The sequence below is a fragment of the Pongo pygmaeus genome, chromosome 11 (assembly GCF_028885625.2).
Source record: "Pongo pygmaeus isolate AG05252 chromosome 11, NHGRI_mPonPyg2-v2.0_pri, whole genome shotgun sequence".
NCBI classification, from domain to species: Eukaryota; Metazoa; Chordata; class Mammalia; order Primates; family Hominidae; genus Pongo; species Pongo pygmaeus.
The window spans coordinates 108417770-108435919 of NC_072384.2; the positions used below are offsets into that span (position 1 = coordinate 108417770).

Below are 18150 nucleotides of genomic sequence, written 5' to 3' on the forward strand. Positions count from 1 at the left end.
AAATAATATTCTGGCTGGGCATGGTGGCTCATGCCTGTAATCCCAGCAGTTTGGGAGGCTGAGGCGGGAGGATCACTTGAGGCCAGGAGCTGGAGACCAGTCTGGCCTACATGGTGAAACCCCATCTCTACTAAAAATACAAAAATTAGCCAGGCATTGTGGCGGGCACTTGTAATCCCAGCTACCCGGGAGGCTGAAGCAGGAGAATCGCTTGAACCCGGGAGGAAGAGGTTGCAGCGAGCTGAAATCGCGCCACTGTGCTCCAGCCTGGACGACAAAGTGAGACTGTCTCAAAAAAATAAAAAATAAAATAGTCTGTATTTTTAAATTTTCTATGTAAAACTCGTATTACTTTTCTTATAATAAAAGAAGACTTTATATTTTTGGAAAAAATATTCACACATTTGATGCTGAAAATGTAAATGTTTCCTTCCTGGCCCAATCCCACTGTTCTTTTCCCACAAAATTCAAAATAATTTCATTCACAGTAGCTACAGATATTCTGCCCTGCTCTATGTACTATGACTTAGTGCTGGGGACTGGGATGACTGTATCCCCTCATCATTCACAAAAGATCAGGGATTTTCACTTAGGCAGGGAGAATTGACTGCAGAATGCAAGGTGTTTTTTTTTTTTTTTTTTTTTCCAGTTGTCAAATGATCCTTTATTGAAATATTTTCCTTTGTGCTTCTTAACTAGCTGGGCATTCCACAACAACACTGTTGATGTCTATGATGTCATGAGGTTGGTGGCCATCAACATTATGGCTCACAGACTGGGCAGTCCCCAGGATCTCTTTAATGGTTCCAGAGAGTTCTCTGGCTAAAAATGGGTGCTGCATCTGTCGAGCAATGTTGATGATTTCATCAAAAGTGGTATTCCCACTGTGTTTAATGTTTTTCTGTTTCTTTCTGTCTCTTGGTGGTTCCTTGAGGGCTTTGATGATCAGGGCAGAGGCAGAAGGCACCACCTCAATCTGGGCCTGTCTGTTCTGAATGGTCAGTTTCACCGTAATTCTCAGGCCCTTCCAGTCACCCATTGCCTTGGCAATGTCATCACCAACCTTTTTTTGGAGACAGACCCAGGGAGCCGATCTTGGGGAGCAGCGCAGATGTGGCACCGACTTCACCCCCGGTGCACCTCAGGTACACGACTTTGATCTCATTGGGGTCGAACTTCTGCAGCATGGTGGAGGCGGCTGGTGTTGGATGAACCCGGATTCAGGATGATGGAAGAAAGTTGCACCTTGGCCTCCTCCGAGCCAAGAGCCGAAAGAACCCAAGGTCTTTATAAGGTATATCCCTCTCACAGCTTTTTGTGGACTCATGTTTTACTTATTGTTTTGTTAAAAGCAATGGCAACAAAAGCCAAAATAGACAAATGGGATCTAATTAAACTAAAGAGCTTCTGCACGCAAAAGAAACTACCATCAGAGTGAACAGGCAACCTACACAATGGGAGGAAATTTTTGCAATCTACCTATCTGACAAAGGACTAATATCCAGAATCTTCAAAGAACTTAAACAAATTTACAGGAAAAAATCAAACAACGCCATCAAAAAGTGGGCAAAGGATATGAACAGACACTTTTCAAAAGAAGACATTTATGCAGCCAACAGACACATGAAAAAATGCTCATCATCACTGGTCATCAGAGAAATACAAATCAAAACCACAATGAGATACCATCTCACACCAGTTAGAATGGTGATCATTAAAAAATCAGGAAACAACAGATGCTGGAGAGGATGTGGAGAAATAGGAACGCTTTTACACTGTTGGTGGGAGTGTAAATTAGTTCAACCATTGTGGAAGACAGTGTGGCGATTCCTCAAGGATCTAGAACTAGAAATACCATTTGACCCAGCGATTCCATTACTGGGTATAAACCCAAAGGATTATAAATCATGCTGCTATGAAGACACATGCACACGTATGTTTATTGCAGCCCTATTCACAATAGCAAAGACTTGGAACCAACCCAAATGTCCATCAGTGATAGACTGGATTAAGAAAATGTGGCACATATACACCATGGAATACTATGCAGCCATAAAAAGTGATGAGTTCATGTCTTTTGTAGGGACATGGATGAAGCTAGAAACCATCATTCTCAGCAAACTATCGCAAGGACAAAAAACCAAACACCGCATGTTCTCATTCACAGGTGGGAATTGAACAATGAGAACACTTGGACACAGGAAGGGGAACATCACACACCAGGGCCTGTTTTGGGATGGGGGGAGGGGGGAGGGGGGAGGGATAACATTAGGAGATATACCTAATGTAAATGATGAGTTAATGGGTGCAGCACACCAACATGGCACATGTATACATATGTAACAAACCTGCACGTTGTACACATGTACCCTAGAACTTAAAGTATAATAAAATATATATATATAAAAAGAAAATGTGGCACATATACACCATGGAATACTATGCAGCCATAAAAAAGGATGAGGTCATGTCCTTTGTAGCAACATGGATGAAGCTGGAAACCATTATTCTGAGCAAACTACCACAAGGATAGAAAACCAAACACCACATGTTCTCACTCATAGGTGGGAATTGAACAATGAGAACACTTGGACACAGGGCGGGGAACATCACACACCAGGGCCTGTCGTGGGGTGGGGGGATAGGGAAGAGATAGCATTAGGAGAAATACCTAATGTAAATGACAAGTTAATGGGTGCAGCAATCAAACATGGCACATGTATACATATGTAACAAACCTGCATGTTGTGCACATGTACCCTAGAACTTAAAGTATATATATAAAAAAAGAGCTACTTTTAAGTAGAAGAATAATAATTAATACTACTGAGAGCTTTTCACCTGAACACCTCAAAGCACTGCACATGCCTTAACCCCTTTATGGTCTCATTGAGGTATGTGTTTGCTCTTAAAGACTTTTCACAATTTCACAAGCAAAACTCAAATGATCCATTGTATCTAAGAAGTCAAGAGAAACCCTCTGGGAATAAAGAGCTGCCTAGGAATAATAGTAGGGCTACCGTGTGAGACATGGTGAAAGTCCCAGGCACAGTTTCTTGTGGATGGCGGATGCTGAAAAAAGGCCCCATGTTTCCAATGCAGAGATCACAATAGGGCCTGGTTATGTCTTTGAGGCCTCAGCCCATGAGGCCCATCAGGTAACCAAAGCACTGTGATCGTGCACCATCAGCCTGAATAGAGCCACTTGCAAGTTATAACTTCATCTCTGCTCCTGATCATGTGAAATGACAAACAACTTTGTTTAACCTCCACTCACTTTTTTCCCTCCTTGACTATAGTTGAAATCAGCTGTATTAGGCCATTCTTGCATTGCTATAAAGAAATACCTGAGACTGGGTAATTTATAAAGGAAAGAGGCTTAATTGGCTCACATTCCTGCAGGCTGTACAGAAGGCATGGTGCTGGCATCTGCTTGGCTTCTGGTGAATCCTCAGGGAGCTTTTATTCATGGTGGAAGGTAAAGTGGGAGCTGGCACTTCACATGGCGAAAGCAAGAGCAAGAGAGAGGGAGTGAAGGTGGAGGTACCACACACTTTTAAATGACCAGATCTCATGAGAACTCACTCACTATCTCCAGGACAGGTCCGAGACATGAGAAATCTGCCCCCATGACCTAAACACCTCTCACCAGGACCCATCTCCAATACTGGGGATTACATTTCAACATGAGGTTTGGGCGAGGATACGTATCCAGATTATATCATCAACTAGATCCAAACAGCTTTTGCTGTCAATGACAATACTTATTTAATCCCTCCCCTCTTTTTTTCTGAGACAGGGTCTCACTCTGTCATCCAGGCTGGAGTGCAGTGGCGGAATCACAGCTCACTGTAAACTTTGCTTCCCAGACTCAAGCGATTCTCCAGCCTTAGCCTCCCGAATAGCTGGGACTACAGGTGTGAGCCACCATGCTTGGCCGATTTATGAGCTCAAAGCAATCTGCCCACTTGGGCCTCCCAAAGTGCTGGGATTACAGGCGTGAGCCACTCCACCCAGACTATTTAATCCTTTTTGTTTGTTTGTTTGAGACAGAGTTTTGCTCTTGTTGCCCAGGCTGGAGTGCAATGGCATAGTCTCGACTCACTGGAACCTCCGCCTCCTGGGTTCAAGCGATTCTCCTGCCTTGGCCTCCCGAGTAGCTGGGATTACAGGCATGCACCACCATGCTGGGCTAATTTTGAATTTTTAGTAGAGACAGGGTTTCTCCATGTTGGTCAGGCTGGTCTCAAACTCCCAACCTCAGGTGATCTGCCCACCTTGGCCTCCCAAAGTGCTGGGATTACAGGCATGAGCCACCTCACCCGGCCTTATTTAATCCTTTTTATAGAAGGATAATGCTTGAGACCTTCAGAAATGATCAAATGATGATTTGCCATATCTTCTTTTACATCTAGGTTAAACATTGTCCTGGGAACAACTCTAATTGGGGATGAAAGAAGAATAGAAAAGGACAATATAACTTATGCTAGGTTATTAAAAATTAGTGGGAAGTAACCAAGTATCTTGAATAATGTGTCTAAAATAGATCTCTATGGTTTTGCTCCAAACCTGCTCCTTCTCCAGCAGTCACCTCTTTTTAATATATGGTACTGGTATTTGCCCAGTTACTCAAACCAAAAACTAGAGAGCCACCCTGGGATCTTCCTCTCCCTCCACTCCCAAATTCAGTCCATCTGTAAGTCCTGTTAGTTTGTCTTCCAAAAAAATTCCCACATTCTTCCACTTTGCTACTTCTTTTTCTGTCCACTGTGGTCCCCTGGTCCAAGCCCCTGTCATCTGTCACATGATCAGCACAGTGACTTCTGACCAGCCTCCCCCTTTCCCCCTCACTACAGTCCACTTTCTCCATGGCAGCCAAATTTAAAACATAAATCAGATCACATGTGTCATACCCCTGCTAAAAAGCATCCTTTCTCACAGAACAAAATGCAAACTCCTTTTGGGGAACTTGGAGTGCCTACTTGCTCTAGGCACTGTGCACCTGAAGCCCTTTTTCTCCCTGTCTCTCCCTTGCTTTCTCTTCTGGATGTGTGGCTTCCGGGCTCTGCAGATGCTCCTTGTGCATGGCAGGGTCTTCTCCAAGGACCTTCATGTGATTCCCCCATTCACATCATTCAAGTCTGCCCGAATTCTTTCTCCCCAGCAAGGCTTTCCCTCACTGTCCTATCCAAAATGGCACCTTGCCCTTCATCTCCTTTCCCTGCCTTCTTCTTCCATACAGCCCTCCTCACCCTGCAATTATATTGCATCATTTAAGTTGTTTGTTTCTGCCTGAACTGTCTCTGTCTCTAGAATGGAATCTCCTCAAGCAGGGATGTGGTCTTTCTTGTAACCCACTATGAGTTCAGCTCCAAGAGCAATTCTTCACATACGGAAGGTACTCAAGGAATATTTATAGAATAAATGAATGGTCTCATCTTCATCTTTTCTTCTCTTATGAGAGAGAACGTTTTGGGAGTGAGGATCAATATTAGACGTGATCAAGAGCCCTAGAGAATAAGAAGTTATAATAACATGCAGCAGATGCAAGAAAAAACAAATTGCATTTTTGCCATGGATTGCTGTGGATATATCCAAGTGCTGCACATAGATATTTGGGCTTAGAGAGATGCTCACCCCAAAAGACACTGCATTAAATGCTGTGCAGGCTCACTATAATCATTAAGTGCTTATCGCCCCCTTCAGGTGCTTACCTTCTTGAGAACAGAGATAGTGACTCATGTTATATTTTATTATAGTAATTTGCAAATAGCAGGTAATACATAAATATTTGCTAAATTGAATGACATTGATCCTTTCCACATCTGGAATGAATTTTTAGGTTCTGGTGTGCGTGTGTGTGTGTGTGTGTGTGTGTGTGTGTTTACATTCAAAATATCTATTTTGAAGTGATCAGATCTGAGGGCCTTGTTACTTCTTCCTAAGTCGATTTATCACAATTCCAATGAAAATACCACCAAACTTTTATATGGAGCCAAACAAATTAATACTAAAGTTTATATTTTAAAAGTAAGCAAGAATAGTCGAGAAACCAATAAAAAGGAAAAACTTTTAGCAGGGAGTAGCCTGCCACATATTAAAATATTCTGTAAAGCCCCTAATAATTAAAACATTTCCTGTTCTTGGATAGGATGACTCAGCAGCACAAAGATGTCAGTTGTCCAAGTCAATTTATTAACAATCATAATCCCAATAAAAATAGCAGCAAGCTTTTTAAATGAAGCCATACAAGTTGATACTAAAGTTTATATGGAGAAACATTTAAAAATAGCCAGGGAAACATTTAAAAACACACAAAACTTTGAAGTAGACTAACAGATATTAAAACATACTATAAAGCCTTTTATAATTAACACACAGTGGTACTGTCCCATGACTAGACAAGTAGACTAATGCAGCAGAATAAAAAGTCCAGAAATAGAAAGAAACTCATATGGTAATTGACTATATGAAGAACTGGCATCTCAAACCATTGGGTCAAAGATAAACTTTTATTATTATTTTTTTAAATCTACCAGTTATCCTCAAGTTCTACAAAGATAAGCTTTTAAATAAATGGTTCTGGGACAGATGGTACATTTGGAAAAAGATAAAATTAAATTCATATGTCACACCATATTGAAGAATAAATTCAAAATAGGAATCTAAATGTAAAATACAAAATCACACAAGTACTAGAAGAAAACATGGGTGAACTCTTCTTTAACCTTGGTATAAAGCAAGCCTCAAAATCTAGAGGCAATAAAAGAAAAGGTTAATAAATTTGACTACATTAAAAATAAAGATAATTTTTTGGGGCATGGCTAAATACCCCATTGTAAACAAAGTCAAAAAACAATGAGCACAAGCCAGGCGTGGTGGCTCATGCCTGTAACCCCAGCACTTTGGGAGGCCAAGGCAGGCGGATCACTTGAGGTCAGGAGTTTGAGACCAGCCTGGCCAACATGGTGAAACCTCATCTCTACTAAAAATACAAAAAATTAGCTGGGCGTTGTGGCGGGTGCCTGTAATCCCAGCTACTGTAATCCCAGCTGAGGCAAGAGAATTGCTTGAACCCAGGAGGTGGAGGTTGCAGTGAACCGAGATCTTGCCACTGCACTCCAGCCTGGGTAACAGAGTGAGACTCCATCTCAAAATTTAAAAATGAAAAAAAAATCAGCAGGGCATGGCAGTGCGTGCCTTTAGTCCCAGCTACTGGGATGGCTGAGGTGGGAGGATTGCTTGAGCCCAGGAGGTTGAGTTTGCAGTGAACTGTGATTGTGCCACTGCACTCCAGCCTGGACAACAGAACGAGATCCTGTTTCCCCCAAAAAGAAAAATAAAACACAATAAACAGTGAGCTATATTACAGATAAAAGTATAATATTCTTAATATGTAAAGAACTCTAAATAAATGGAAGGACAAAGGATCAAAAGCCTGATTTAAAAAATGGGAAAACTACATTAATAAACAATTCTGATAAGAAAAAGGCTGATTATGCCTGTAATCTCAGCACTTTGGGAGGCCAAGGTGGGTGGATCACTTGAGCTCAGGAGTCTGAGACCAACCTAGGCAATATGGCGATAACCCCGTCTCTACAAAAAATACAAAAATTAGCCAGATGTGGTGGTGCACACCTGTGGTCCCAGCTACTCAGGAGGCTGTGGTGGGAGAATCGCTTGAACCAGGGAGGCGGAAGCTGCAGTGGGCTGAGATTGCACCATTGCACTCCAGCCTGGGCAACACAACCAGACCCTGACTTAAAAAAAAAAAACAAAAAAAAGTAGGGAGAGTTTTAAAGTGTTACTTATATCAGAAGTAGACCATCTGTATTCGTCTCTGTCGGTGAACAGAAGACCCGAATAGAATAATTTAGAGGAATTTAATAAAGAATCAGGTTTAAGGGAAACTCACAAAGAATGCTGCAGTATCCTGAAGTTAGCAAGAACCAGGAAGATATTATTGGTCTAGGCCTGAACTAATTGAGAGAGAATATGGTGTAGCTAAATGGAGAATGCTGCCTGGAGAGCCAGAAAGCCAAACCACAATGACTCAGCTGGGATGAAGCTGGGGAATAAATCCAGCACCCTCATGCTCCCTTACCTCCTCCATGGAACTTCTGTTGTCATCCAGTGGCTGAAATCAACCAGAAGCCAACAGGGAAAGACCTGCTTCCTGGGGCACGGAGCAGGTGAGGAAGGGACAAAGCATTACCCTAGAGAGATGAATGAAAACTATTCTGCACACCAACTGTTTCAAACAGTGTGCTTCATATGCGGAACTGAGAGTCTCAAAATGATCACAAGACACCACTGTGTAGAAGACAGGAACTTGAGGATGCCCCCTTTTAAGAGTGGGTTTGGGCAGGAGTTAAATAATATCTGAATTGGCCAGGCACAGTGGCTCATGCCTGTAATCCCAGCACTTTGGGAACCCAAGGCCAGAGGATCGCTTGAGGCCAGGAGTTCAAGACCAGCCTGGGCAACATAGCAAGACCCTCTCTCAATAATAATACAATAATGATGATGATGTTTTGGCTAGGCATGGTGGCTCACCTCTGTAATCCCAGCACTTTGGGAAGCAGAGGCAGGTGGATCACGAGGTCAGAAATTCAAAACCAGCCTGGCCAAGATGGTGAAACCCCGTCTCTACTAAAACTACAATAATTAGCCAGGCACAGTGGCAGGCGCCTGTAATCCCAGCTACTTGGGAGGCTGAGGCAGGAGAATCACTTGAACCTGGGTGGCAGAGGTGGCAGTGAGCTGAGATCGTGCCACTGCATTCCACCCTGGGCAACAAAGTGAGACTCCCTCTCAGTAATAATAATGATAATAATAATAATAATAATAATGATGATGATGATGTTTTATAATCTTTGTTGTCACAAAGCTTTACCATATTACTTTACCATATTATTATAACCGTAGTAAAATAGATGAATAATAATAGGTGAAAGACAACTATACCTTCTTTGACACTGCTCCCATTGAGAAATGGGACCTATGTCTCCTCCCCTCGAGTCTGACTGCTTTGACCAGTAGAATATCCGGAGAGTGGCGCTGTGCTGGTTTCCAAGCTTGGCTTTAAGAGACTGGCAGCTTCCATTTCCTGTCTCTTAGGACATTGACTGGAGTCCCGAGCTTCCCTGTGAGAGTCTGACTACCCAGAGGCTGCCATCGAATAAGGAAGCCTAAGGTGGCTGCAGGAAGAAACTTGTGGAAAGGCGGGTGGGGAGGGACAGAGAGACAGAGGGAGAAAGAGAAACAGATGCCCAGCCAGCCCCTAGTTGTTCTAGTCCCCCCGCTTTTCCAGTCTTGCAGCTGAGGCCCCAGGCATTCTGGAGCAGAAGTGAGCTGTCCCTTGCTGTGCCCTGTTTGAAGATAGTAATGATAAATGATTGTTTCAAGCCACTACAGTATTGTGCAGTAATAATAGATACTTGGGCAGAATTTGGTACCTGGAAGTGGGGTGCTATCATAACGAATACCCAAACCATGTGGCACTGGCTTTGGGACAGAGTGTCAGAGAGAAGCAGAAAAAGCCAGGAGGAGACTATGGGTGGGGGTGTGAAAGACTGAGGAAAGTATTTATAGAGCCTGGAAAACAGAGGACTCTTTTTATGTAGTGACAGAAAGTGTGAGGACACTGTCGCCTATGGGAACGTGGAAAACAGAAAGGGTGCTTAACAGCTTGTGGGGTAGGCTAGAGAGATGTCCACGCAGAATGTAGAAGGTGCCAACTAGCTTTTTCAGTTGCCTATGACAAAATATGAGACAGGAGAGATGATCTAAAGAAAAATTGTGGGCTGGGTGCAGTGGCTCATGCCTGTAATCCCAGCACTTTGGGAGGCCGAGGCAGGAGGATCACGAGATCAGGAGTTCAAGACCAGCCTGGCCAATGTGGTGAAACCCTGTTTCTACTAAAAATATAAAAAATTAACAGGGTGTGGTGGTGCATGCCTGTAATCCCAGCTACTTGGAGGCTGAGGCAGGAGAATCACTTGAACCCGGGAGGCAGAGGTTGCAGTGAACTGAGATCACACCACTGCACTCCAGCCTGGGTGACAGGGTGAGACTCTGTCTCAAAAAAAAAAAAAAAAAAAGAAAGAAAAGAAAAAAGAAAAATTGTTCAAGTTCTTAGCAAAAATGGAAAAGTACAAATATTGGGTTATAAAATAAAACTGTTGCTTATCCCTGGTCTCTTCCATTAAAATATTCCCAAATAATAAATATCTCTAGGGCCTAAGATCGAATCCAGAATAAGATGCTTTGTCAGAAAAATTTAAGGGCAGGCCTGGTAATATGTCTAAGAATCTCAAGGATGTGCCTCATAGACCATCTCAGTAAACTTTTTAAGACTCCTAAAGGTGTTGTCTCACAGGAACCTCAAAGGAGATCCAGGTATTTCTAACGAGTAAAATGGGCACATTTGCATCTTCTTCACAGGATTGCTGTGACTATTAAACAAAATAATACCCATTCATTCTAAATATATGCTGATGTCTACTCTAAGTCAGGCACTGTACTAGTGTTTGAGAATTTCTAAGAGTTATTAATCTTCAGGATTCTGGAACAAAAAATTAGAATTCTTGAGAATTCTTGGCGATCCTCAAAATCATAAGTTATTCTACATTTTCCCATAACGCCTTCTTGGTATGTTTTTAGAAACGATGACTGACCACACTAGTAAATAGCGGACCATTTTTCTGTGATGGGATTATACAAAAAGCTTCTAAGGCTTTCTGCAACCAAAACAAACAAGAAATACCCCCAGACAGTGATAATAAATGCATGGGTTATATGGTTTATTATTATTATGGACATATATATTGAGACAAGATTACACTACATTTCAGTGACACGTGAAAATAATTTCTACCTGAGTTAGACAATAGAATATATTAAAAGAAGGGAACATTAACACACAATAATGCCAAATAAAATGATTCAAACAATTGAAAGATAATACTGCAAACATTTAAATTTTAAAAGTTATTCTTTTTTGGAGACAGAGTCTTGCTCTGTCACCCAGGCTGGAGTGCAGTGGCGCGATCTCGGCTCACTGCAACTTCCGCCTCCCACGATCAAGCAATTCTCCTACCTCAGCCTCCCGAATAGCTGAGATTACAGGCTCATGCTACTGCGTCCGGCTAATTTTTGTATTTTTAGTAGAGACGGGGTTTCACCATGCTGGCCAGGCTGGTCTCAAACTCCTGACCTTGTGATCTGCCCGCCTTGGCCTCTCAAAGAGCTGGGATTACAGGCGTGGGCCATTGCACCCGGCCAAAAGTTATTCTTAAAATGAAACTGAAAAACACATAAAGCATGAATTGCCCTGAATGTCTTGGTCCTTGTTTCCTGACAAATATTCCAGATGTACAATGTTTCTTTCATTCTATGTTAATGTTAGTTTATTATTACTAATAATGTGTCTACAAGCTTCTTCGAATTGAGCATTAGGGTACGTGTTGGTTATTATAAACTCATTCACTTTTCTTAATGAGGAAAATATTGTCTTCTTTCACTGGTTTTGATTTTTTTCCTTGAAGTCTATGTTATCTTTGCTAATTCAGATTTTAGATGTTTCTGACTTCGTGATAGAGTAGTTCCCAACAATATTCACTCTTCTTTGCATTGCTTCTGATAAAGCATATTTTCCTCCACAAAAGTCTTTCCTTAATGATTTTGCTAATTGAGCCATTTCATTTTTGTTTGCTGAAGCAAAAAGAGTTGTCAACCTCATATAAACTGCTAACTGCTGAAATATTTTAATGAGAGATATGAGATCTTTTTTCTGCATTAAGTAATTCGATTCTTATTTCTTTTAAAAGCATACTACTCAAAGCACAATTCTGTTTTCGATTAGAAGATTTGCATCATGATTACTTAATGCTTCAACTACTAATCAAACAAGTTTTAAGCAAGTTATTTTCTCTCTCACAATTTGAGAATATTCCATTTTCTCTCTCCTTTCTTCCTGCCCCCCAACTTCCTCCCTTCCTTTTTTTTTTTTTTTTTTTTAGACAGAGTCTCACTCTTGTCGCCCAGGCTGGAGTGCAGAGACATGATCTGGGCTCACTGCAAACTCCGCCTCCCGGGCTCAAGCAATTCTCCTGCCTCAGCCTCCCGAGTAGCTGGGATTACAGGCATCCACCACCATGCCCAGCTAATTTTTGTATTTTTAGTAAAGACAGGGTTTCACCATGTTGGTCAGGCTGATCTCGAGCTCCTGACCTCAGGTAATCCGCCTGCCTCGGCCTCCCAAAGTGCTGGGATTACAGGCACGAGCCACCGTGCTCGGCCTCCTTTCTTCTTTTGTTAAGACAAGATCTTACTGTGTTACCCAGGCTGGAGTGCAGTGGCACGACCATAGCTCACTGCAAGCTTGAACACCTGGGCTCAAGTGATCCTTCTGCCTCAGCCTCTTGAGTAGCTGGAACTACAGGTGTGCGCCACTACACTCAGCTATTTTTTTATTTTTAGTAGAGACAGGGGCTCGCTATGCTGCCCAGGCTGGTCTCAAATTTCTGAGCTCAAGTTATCCTTCCATCTTGGCCTCCCAAAGTGCTGGGATTACAGGTGTGAGCTGCTGTGCCCGGCCTGTGTGTTTTTTTTCTTTCTTAATGCAAAAGAGAATTTCTTATTGGAGAAAATGTAAACAGTTTCACAACTTTCCTTTTCTAAAAATTGCTAGAAAGACACGACCTTGTAGATTATAGTGACTAGCTCCAGCCACATCATCTGAATCAGAGTAATTGCCTTCATCTGTGTCATAGACAGACAACACTGTGTTCACCTCCTCTGCCAGTTGTTTCTGATGCTGTATCTTCCAGTTTTTGAGTAAAACACTTTTGTTACAACAAGGAGAAGGAACACACTTGCTGAAAACTTTCCAAATTTTTTCGTTACTGCTGCACCATCACTAGCTGTTGATATTGATGGAATTCCTGAACAGTAACATTTCCATGAAGATCATTACAATTTATTTCTTGAAATTCTGGGAAGGCATGGAAACATCACACTGCAGCAGATGCTGGGGACGCAGCAATGAACAAGACAGGCCAGATCTCTACTCTCAGATAAACACAATGATCCAGGTATTTTCTTTTCTTTTTTTTTTTTTTTTTGAGATGGAGTTTCACTCTTGTTGCCCAGGCTGGAGTGCAATGGCAGGATCTTGGCTCACTGCAACATCCGCCTCCCAGGTTCAAGCGATTCTCCTGCCTCAGCCTCCCTAGTAGCTGGGATTATAGGCATGTGCCACCACGCCCAGCTAATTTTGTATTTTTAGTAGAGACGGGGTTTCTCCATGTTGATCAGGTTGGTCTCGAACTCCTGACCTCAGGTGATCCTCCTGCCTCGGCCTCCCAAAGTGCTGGGATTACAGGCATGAGCCACCACGCCCGGCCGATCCAGGTATTTTCAATAGTGAAATGACACTGCAGAAATAAGGTGATGTGTCTGGGGATGGCTGTGATATTTTTAGTTAGTATTGAGGTTTAGTGGCATGTAACAGTCAAGCTGCAAATAACAGTGTCTTAAATTAGATAGAAACTTGTTTGTTTTTTTTCACATCAAAGTTATCTAGAGGCTGGTATTGCACACTCCACCCCCATCCCACAGTGCCATTAGCGAGGCCCCTACCTGCTCTTCCTCCCGTCCTCACTGCCATCTCAGCATCCAAGGTGTTTTCAGGAGCTCCAGTGATCACATCTGCATTCCAGATAGCAGGAGAGGGGAAAATAGGAAGAAGAGCTGTTTCCTTCCCCTTTTTTCTTTCCACTTTTTTTTTTGTTTGTTTGTTTTTGAGATGAGTTCTCACTCTGTTGCCCAGGCTGGAGTGCAGTGAGGCAATCATAGCTCAGTCACTGTATCCTTGAACTCCTGGGTTCAAATCATCCTCCAACCTCAGCCTCCTGAGTAGCTGGGACTACAGGCATGAACCACTACACTTGGCTAATAAAAAACAAAAACAGGCTGGGCGCGGTGGCTCACGCTTATAATCCCAGCCCTTTGGGAGACCAAGGCAGGTGGATCACGAGGTCAGGAGATCGAGACCATCCTGGCTAACACGGTGAAACCCCGTCTCTACTAAAAATACAAAAAAAATTAGCTGGGCATGGTGGTGCACACCTATAATCCCAGCTACTCGGGAGGCTGAGGCAGGAGAATGGTGTGAACCCGGGAGGTGGGGCTTGCAGTGAGCTGAGATCGTGCCACTGCACTCCAGCCTGGGCGACAGAGCAAGACTCTGTCTCAAAAAAAAAAAAAAAAAATTTATATTTTGTAAAGATGGGGTCTTACTATGTTGCCCAGGCTGGTCTCAAACTCCTGGCCTCAAGTGATCCTCCCACCTCAGCCTCCCAAAGTGCTGGGATTCTAGTCATGAGGCACCTCCTCTGGCCTGTCTGCTTACCTTTAAGGAAGCTTCTAGGAAGTCCCACTGAACATATCCATTTACATCCCATTAGCCAGAAACATGGCCACATCCTGCTGCTAGTGAGGCTGAGAAATATGACTGATATACTGGGCAGGAAAGTTTCCAGCTAGGCCGCGCGTGGTGGCTCACACCTGTAATCCCAAAACTTTAGAAGGCCAAGGCAGGTGGATCACCTGAGGCCACGAGTTCGAGATCAGCCTGGCCAACATGGTGAAGCCCTGTTTCTACCAAAAATACAAAAATTAGCTGGGTATGGTGGCGCATGCCTGTAATCCCAGCTACTCGGGAGATTGAGGCAGGAAAATTGCTTGAACCCGGAAGGCAGAGGCTGCAGTGAGCTAAGATCATGCCACTGCACTCCAGCCTGGGGGACAGAGGGAGACTCTGTCTCCATCAAACAAACAAACAAACAAAAAAACCCAAAACATTTCCAGCCAAAGATCAGGGTTCTGTTTTGCATGTTGGGAAGTGCAGACAGGAATGAGTGGTCAAAGAGGTCTTTTCCTAGGAAGTACAATTTGGAACTCGAATGACAAGAAGCCTCTGGTTAGATGATGGGAGCAGAATGTTTCAGGCAAGGGAAACAGCAAATGGAAAATGGCGATTTTGTGGAAACAAGAAAGTCTGAAACATAATGAGAAGGAAAGGAGATTAGTCTGGGAGATGGATAATGGCTAGACCACACAGGCCTTTACCTGTCAGCGAATTGCTTTCATTTTTTAAAAAACTGAAAATTTTTAATTGCATTGGGAATTTTTTTTTTTTTTTTGACAGAGTCTCACTCTGTCACCCAGGGTGGAGTGCAGTGGCATGATCTCAGCTCACTGCAACCTCTGCCTCTTGGGTTCAAGTGATTCTCATGCCTCAGCCTCCTGCATAGTTGGGATTACAGGCGTGCGCCACCATGCCTGGCTAATTTTTGTATTTTTAGTATAGACGAGGTTTCATCATAATGGCCAGGCTGGTCTCAAACTCCTGACCTCAGGTGATCTACCAACCTTGGCCTCCCAAAGTGCTGGGATTACAGGTATGAGCCACTGCACCCAGCCTGCAGTGGGAATTAATTTTAAAGGAAGGAAGTGACATGCCTTAGAGTCTTGCTAGTGCTGATATATAGTAGATGTTGAAGAAATCTATCCTTAAGTACGCTGGAAATATCTTGGTTTTTAATCCTGATTACATTCCTAATCATTTAATGGGATGTGGGAAATTATTGATTGTTTTGCCTTATGTCTATAGGCAACATATAAAATTATATTTGTTCATCTGCCTGAATATATGTATTCAGCTGCGTGAATAAAACCAATAATCCATGAGGCAAATCCACAGTAGCATGCTTTCCGTAGGGGATGTGGGGTACAGCAGATATGAGGCACTCGTGTGTTTGTGTGGAGGGGAGTACTAATAAATAAGAAAACGTCACATGTGTATGTATCTGTGCTTGAGGCAGCTCTTTGAGGATGTGTGCAAATCAAGAAAAGGGCTTTTATTTTGATTCCTTTAATTGTGCCTTATTAACTTTTTTTCTTTTTTCTTTATTAAGGTCACTTTATTAAGGTCTTTATTAAGGCATTTGGTAGGAATCTGCATCAAACTGTTGGGCAATGGTAGACAGCAACATTGACGTTTGTAAATTTACACTTGGATTCTTAGTTTCTGGTGAGTAATTTGTTCTCCTTCAATACTCAATGAGAGATGATGATAAGCAAACCTTCAGCCTTCAGCTTTCCTGATGCAGTAGTAATTGCCACAAATGCCTGTCTGTGGTCGCCCTCTACTGGACGAATTAAGCCTAACGTTTAAAAGCCACTAGACCACTGTTCCCTTTCTAATATCCTCTTCTGCTGAAGCCTACTCACCCTTTAGGTCTGAGAGAGGCCTCTCAGCATCCCCCCTTTCTCTCACCATCTCTGATATGTGTGTTTGTATGACTATTTGATTGACGTCTGTCTCCTCCCTCTCTACATAGGCTGTAGTCTGCATGAGGGCAGGGACTCTGTTTGCCTCTGAGTGCCTAACACCATTCTTCAATAAATATGTGTTAAATGGAATGAATAAAGGAGGAATGAAGGGCCCAAATGTCAAGAGTGAGCCTTTCCCACTTCACTCTAGCTGACTGCAGCACGTAGGAGAAAATATAAATTCAAGGCATGTATCCTGCACATTTTTTTCAAGCAACTTACGCTACTCTTAAAAACCCTGTTTATTAAAGTATTACATATATACAGAAAAGTGCACACATTGCAAGTGTCTAGTTCAATGAATTTTCAAAAACTGGTCACACCCCTGTAACCAGTACACAGATCAAGAAACAGAATGTCACCAGAAACCCAGAAACCCACCTGTGCCCTTGTGATTTTAACAGTATAGAGTTCTTTTGCATGTTTTTATATTTTATAAAAATGAAATCATACAATATGTACTTTTTTGCATCTGGCTTCTTTTCTTTTCTTCTTTTTTTATTTATTTATTTTTGTTTTTTTTTTTTGAGACAGAGTCTCATTCTTGTCGCTGGAGTACAGTGGCATGATCTTCCTCACTGCACCCCCTGGGTTCAAGTGATTCTCATGCCTCAGCCTTCTGAGTAGCTGGGACCACAGGCGTGCATCACCACACCTGGCTAATTTTTGCATTTTTCTGTAGAGACGGGATTTCGCCATATTTCCCAGGCTGGTCTTGAACTCATGAGCTCAAGTAATTGGCCTGCCTCAGCCTCCCAAAGCACTGGGATTACAGGTGGGAGCCACCACACCCAGCCTTGGAAACACATTTTGATATTTTGGTAAAGATGAGCAGAAAAGGGCCGGGAGCGGTGGCTCACAACTATAATCCCAGCACTCTGGGAGGCCAAGGTGGGCAGATCACGAGGTCAAGAGTTCAAGACCAGCCTGGTCAACACGGTGAAACCCCGTCTCTACTAAGAATACAAACATTAGCCAGGCATGGTGGCGTGTGCCTGTAATCCCAGCTACACGGGAGGCTGAGACAGGAGAATCACTTGAACCCAGGAGGTGGAGGTTGCAGTGAGCTGAGATTGCGCCACTGCACTCAAGCCTGGGTGACAGAGCAAGACTCTGTCTCGAAAAAAAAAAAGAAAAAAAGGTGAGCAGAAAAAGTTAATAGTTATTTTCCTTGGTAAAGCCTTAAGGTTTATATCAAAATCATAATCATAGAGCAGATGGCTGGAATGATACAAGATAAAGTTCACTCAACTTTAACAGTGCCTTCCCAGGATAGAAGGGAATACAAAAGCTTCTTTCTCATGGGGAAGGTGGTTGTGTTGAGGTGACAAGGGCACTAAACTTATGATCAGAAGAACTAGGACTGAGTTTTGTTGTTGTTCTTGTTCAGGTTAGATGGGTAATGCGCCAGCGCTGTAACCAGGTTCAGAAGGAGGCACATATCACACTTAGGCACGAACACCAAATCATGCCCCCGAACTACAAAAGGACTGAGTTTTACTTGGCCAATTACCATTTCTGAGCTTCAGGTAGGTCATTCATTCTCTGAGTTTCATCTGTTAAAATGGACATGCCAATATCTGTCCCATAGAATTGTGTAGGGGAGGAAAAAAATATTTTTTCCTCTACTCTTTCTGATTCTTAGCACAAAAGATAGATTAACAAACTTATTTAAGTTTTACATGACATAGGACGCTTCATAAGGAAATGAAGACCCAAAGAAGCAGTTAAATGTGAGCGTTGTTTATT

At 42.7% G+C, this 18150-nt stretch overlaps 1 non-coding gene and 1 pseudogene across 1 annotated transcript; both read right to left on the minus strand.

Annotated features, from left to right (window-relative positions):
* Nucleotides 1–691: 691 nt before the first annotated feature.
* LOC129031875 (large ribosomal subunit protein uL11-like) lies at nt 692–1187 on the minus strand (annotated as a pseudogene).
* Nucleotides 1188–17790: 16603 nt separating this feature from the next.
* LOC129032307 (small nucleolar RNA U13) lies at nt 17791–17892 on the minus strand. Its single transcript, XR_008501314.1, has one exon. It is a non-coding gene; the product is annotated as a small nucleolar RNA U13 (small nucleolar RNA).
* Between the last annotated feature and the right edge of the window lie 258 nt (nt 17893–18150).